Here is a 5,777-nt window from a genome sequence, read left to right on the forward strand (position 1 = left end):
TTAGCCCAACCAACAACCACCCACAGCGGCTAATTTCCACAAGGATCGGAACCCTTCCTGGAAAACTGAACGACTCCTTTAAAATTAACTAAAGCTGAGTACTTATTTTTTATACTTTAATTATTTTATACCGTCAACCGGCAGAATCTTTGAGTCTCAGTTTAAAAATTTATTTTTGTTTCACATTCATAATAATTTGAATTCTGTTTATTTTTATTTAATAAATATAATATATAATAAAATTTAATAATATATATATATATATATATATATATATATATATATATATATATATATATATATATATATATATATATACCTTTATATACCTTTACTATGACTTCGTAAGTTTTTTTTATTTCCTGTACCTTTCTGGGATTGGTGTGGGGAAAGAATGAACAGGGAACGAACCCAGGGCTGAGCAGTCGTTCAGAGCACCATTCTGATGGATGGAACGGTGGGCGATTTTCTCTTGAATATCCTTAGGGATATTCGAAGAATTTCTCCCCTTGTTTCTTCCAGCAGTGTGGTGTTGCTTAACGTCCTGGTCTTAATAAGATTAAGACGATTAAGATTAAGAAGTGACATGTTCAAAAATATTATTCAAAAACAAAAAGGAAAAGTATCCTTATTTTACTTTAATATAACTACTTATTAATATTTGATTAAGTTTACTCAAAAACAAATAATCACAAATGAGTTAGTCTAACTTAGAATAGTTTTTTGCGTTTTTCTCAAAACTTGCCTTCTCTTAACAATAACCGATTCATATATATATCATATATATATATATCATATATATATATATATATATATATATATATATATATATATATATATATATATATATATATACAAGGAAGAGAAATACAGAGAAACACTCTTTTGACTTTTTGTCAAGCTGTCGGAATAGTTTTATTCCTTTTTCAAGACACAGTAATATAGATAAAAAAATGTGTAAATGTTTACAAAATATCACAGATTGTGAGTGCAACTTACTAGTCGTTGAGATTATTTTAAATAAACTTTGACACTCAACATTAACAACACAAATATAAAATTAATAATGGAAAATACATTCTAAAAATTTGGTCAGGATAGTAAAACTTAGTTTATTTCATGACATCTTTTGATAGTGTGTTTTAACTCTGATACATAGAGATCATCATCATCATCAACTAGCCTCTAACGCCCACTGCTGAACATAGGCCTCTCGCATGCTTTTCCACTTTATCCGTTTTGCGCCATCTGAATCCAATTTGTAGTCACTCTTTTTATGTCATCTGTTCATCTCGTTGGGGGTCGATCTCTATTTCTGTTAGCTTGTATTCGGGGTCTCCATTCCAATATTATTTTTGTTCACAGGTCCTCAACTGATCTTGCTACATGACCTGCCCAGTTCCACTTTAGTGTTGTTATCCTTTCAATAACGTCTGCTACTCGTGATCTTTTGCGTATAGTAGCATTGGGTATTCTATCACGTAGAGAAATCCATAACATTATTCTCTCCATTGCCCTTTCCGCAACTTGTAGTTTACTCACTGTTGTTCTTGTGAGTGTTAGGGTTTCTGCGCCGTAGGTCATCACTGGCAAAATATACTGATTTTCTGTGATATGTCTGAAAAGAAAAGTATTTTTCTTGTCAGACACATTGGAATCTTAGACCTAAAAATATCCTTCATCTTTCCAAATGCAGCCCAAGCGAGGTTTATTCTTTTTTTTAGCTCGATTGTTCGGTTGTCTCGACTTATTCTGATCTCATGGCCCAAGTATTTATAGGAGTCAACTGGCTCAATATCTTTGTCTTCTACTGAGATGTTTTTGTTGTGGACTAAATTTGTCATAAATTGTGTTTTTGAAATATTTATTTTAAGACCAACTCTTTTTTTGGCAGTATGGAGTTCTTGGAGCATTATCTGTGCCTGATCAAAGCTGTCTGCAATAAGAACGATATCATCTGCAAATTTAAGTTTATTTAAAAATTTTTTTCATCTACATTGATGCCCTTTTCGTTCCAATCTACTGTTTTACAAGCGTATTCTAGCAAAGTTGTAAATAATTTAGGAGACATGTTGTCTCCTTGTGTAATGCCTCTTTCAATACGAAAGGTCCCAGTATCGTCATTAAGTCTTACACAGGATGTAGCATGCTGATAGATGTATCTGATGAGGGATATGTATCGGTGATCTATTGTACATTGTGTTAGAGCTTGGAGCATTTAACTTTGATTTACCGTATCAACTGCTTTTTCAAAGTCCACAAAGACAAGTATCAGGGGTCTATTATATTCAATGGTTTTTTCAATCAACGACTTAGTGGTTTGCAAATGATAATTTGTTCCGTATCCAGCTCTAAATCCTGCTTGCTCGCAAGGTTGATATAAGTCTAGTTTTGATGTCAACCTATTAGTTGTTATTATCTTTATAAACAACTTATAAACGTGAGATAACAAGCTTATAGGTCTATAGTTCTTTAGCTGTTATATCTCCCTTTTTGTGCACGACTACTATAACAGCTTTATTTCACTGAGAGGGTGTAACCTCTTTTGAAAGGCATAAGTTATATAATTGTGTCAATGCTTTCAATACTGTGTTTCCTCCTGCTTTAACTGCCTCAATAACGATTTGGTCATCACCAGCTGCTTTATTGTTTTTCATTCGATTTAATGACTTTGAGACTTCTTCGATTGTTATTTCTGGGATATCCTCTGATACAATAGAGAACAGAAAGAAAAAAATATTGTGATTAAAATTTAATTAGTTGTTCTTAATATTGTATTTAAGAAACAAGAGGCCCATATTTGGTAGTTTTTTATTTTTAATTATTAAAACTGTCGTAATGGTATACAACCTTACTTACAAGACTTACTGGATATTAGTGACTGTCAATATAAACAAACAACATAGTTTATTAGGGTTGCAGTCAGAAAATTGGGCGGGATGTTAATGAAACACTCTTATGACTTTTTGTCTAGCTTTCGGAATGGTTTTATTCCTTTTTCAAGACACTGTAATAAGAAAAAAAATGTAAATATTTTTTATAAAATATCACAAATCTTCAGTGCAACTTACTAGTCGTTGAGATAATTTACAAAAGCATAGACACTCAACATTATTAACACACATATAAAATATAAAATAGTGGACAAAATACATTTTAAAATTCTTTAAAATTTAGGTACAGATAGTAAAAATTTAGTTTGTCATCTTTTACTGGTGTGTTTTAACTCTGACACATAGAAAACAAAAAGAAAAAATCCTATGATTAAAAAGTAATTAGGTGTACTTAATATTATATTTCTTTTTAAGAAATACTAGAGGCCCATCTTAGGTGATTTTAATTTTTAAATCTGCCTTAATGGTATGCAACATGTTATGCATATAAGTGTAATTTGTGTGGGTACAGGTAGATATTAATTTTATTTTGGATGTTTTTCCAGTAAGTAACAATAAATGTTGCTTAGTTTATCTATCTCTGACTTTTTATTGATGCAAGATGTACTAGATTTTATGGAACACATTTCCAAGAAAACACGTTTTGAATGGTTCTTTTCTTTTGCCAATATATATATATATATATATATATATATATATATATACATGAATATATATATATATATATATATATATATATATACATGAATATATATATATATATATATATATATATATATATATATATCTGTACCGAGGAGGTAAACAACACTATGTCCATTTTCTTACTTTTTCAGGAGAGCAGTTTTAACATTTTTTTTTTATTTGTAATCAGTAAATACTCAAATGTTTTTTATAATTAACCAAGATTAATATATTATTAAATAAAAGTATAGACAAGTCTCTTTACTACTTTTAGTCGTTTGTGGCTACATTGATATGTGTTAAATTTTGATAAAACCCATGACAAGTCGAGGGAACAAAAGGTAATAGTGCAAATAAGTCATTGTACTTTTGTTTTGTGATTGGTAATGGGATTACTAAGACGGATTACTGAGACTTGATTTAATTGGGCTGAAAACGTTACTTGATGTCTTCGATACCTCATAAAGTCCACCTCATACAAATTTTGATTATTGAAATCGGTCTTATAAAAGAGCTTTCCCATGTGTTTTTGTTGGACTTGTAGAAAACCATATGTTGAAAGTAGAACAGGCTCTTTGTTAACATTCTTTTTTCTACTTACAAAAGGAGGATTAGATGACAGTTTCTTATCGAACAACGTTTTGAAGTTTTTGAAATCTCAAGTTCCATATTGTGCACTGTGTATTTACCTAATGTTTGCCTAACCAGCTGTTGCCAGTCCCATGGTGTTAAAATGGCCAAATTGTAGAGTTTATTTTCTTTTTCTCTTTTTCTCTCGATCAAAGCATGAACACTGTTTGCTTCCATGTGTGTGTGTGCCCTTTCAGTTAAAACTTTTAAGTGATCGTCATTATTTGAGGGTACGTATGAAGTATCCAAAAATAGCACATCATAATACTTATATTTTTATTTTGTCCATAGTAGTTATCGGTCCAAAGAGTGATGTCCTCTACTTGACTACCTGGAATTATATTGTCAGTCCATTTTAAAATTAACGAGGTAATTTCATTTGCACCACGAGCACCTTCCAATTCGTCCCACAACATTGTACAGAACAATCACTGGCATAATGTAAAATTTAATGTCCAAAGTTTCATTTTGTAAAAACTAATACAATTGTTTGTTAGTGCTGAAGACAAACATTTTTGCAAATCACCAGATAGTACTTTGTGTTTTGGTGACTCTTTAGCCATTATAAAGTCAATTGTTTTAAGTTATACCGAGTTTTAGATTCAATTAGGTCAGCCTCATAATTCAGCCTGTACACTGGTTAGTTCATCTGTATAAGATTCGCAAGTGTCTATTTCGGGTGGTTTAAACAACAACTTGAAGTATTTAAAAAAAATATCTGCATACAACCACTGTTTTGCTCTTAGTTTTGGATCCACATATCTTTCATTGCATTCTGCAATGTACAGTTAATGCATCTGTTTATTGTAGTTCTGTACCCAAATAATTTCTCTGGCTCCTTTCTCTGAAATAATGACTGTCGTACTTTTGGGAAGGAACTGATATGTTGATGTATACTATTTATGGTTACGGTAGGAGTTTTATTGATTGGCGTGTGTCTACCTCTTTGATCAGCTTTTATCAAACCTCCTGGCTTAATTTTTTTTAAAATAATCACTACTACACTAAATTAGATAAACAAAGTGTGTTTAAAAACATAACCTTGCACACCTTCAATCGCTGACTCTTTACTGTAAGATTGTAGTGTAGTGTATTATTTTTAGATTTGGTAGAGTTTGTGTCTCTTTTTCTTGATCGAAGAGTAGGTTGGATGTCGACACACGAGAAGATAAATTGCTTTTTAACATTTGAAACGTTTGTCTCAGTCCAGTATAAGTTGAAGATTTTTTGTCTTTCGTATTCTGGCAATCTTTCAGAGCATTTCATGGTAACTTCATTATGTTAATTGGAATTGCTTGCATCACTGCTTAGGGATAAATCATCCTTAAGAACATTTTTTGTTACTGTCCCACTAGTCGTAGGAGTAGTAATACCTTTCTCTTTTACCTTTGTTTTCGCTGGTTTACCTATACGTCTCACATCATTGTCGTCTGATTCTGTGCTTTCACCACTTAGAGGCTCATAGGTTTTATCAATATCCGCATCATCATCTCCAAACAAATTATCATCTTCGTCAAGATCCATCCGTCAAAAGAGTATACAATACTAAATATTTGAGGTTAGCAAAAT

The sequence above is a fragment of the Diabrotica undecimpunctata genome, chromosome 2 (genome assembly GCF_040954645.1).
Source record: "Diabrotica undecimpunctata isolate CICGRU chromosome 2, icDiaUnde3, whole genome shotgun sequence".
In the NCBI taxonomy this organism is placed as follows: domain Eukaryota; kingdom Metazoa; phylum Arthropoda; class Insecta; order Coleoptera; family Chrysomelidae; genus Diabrotica; species Diabrotica undecimpunctata.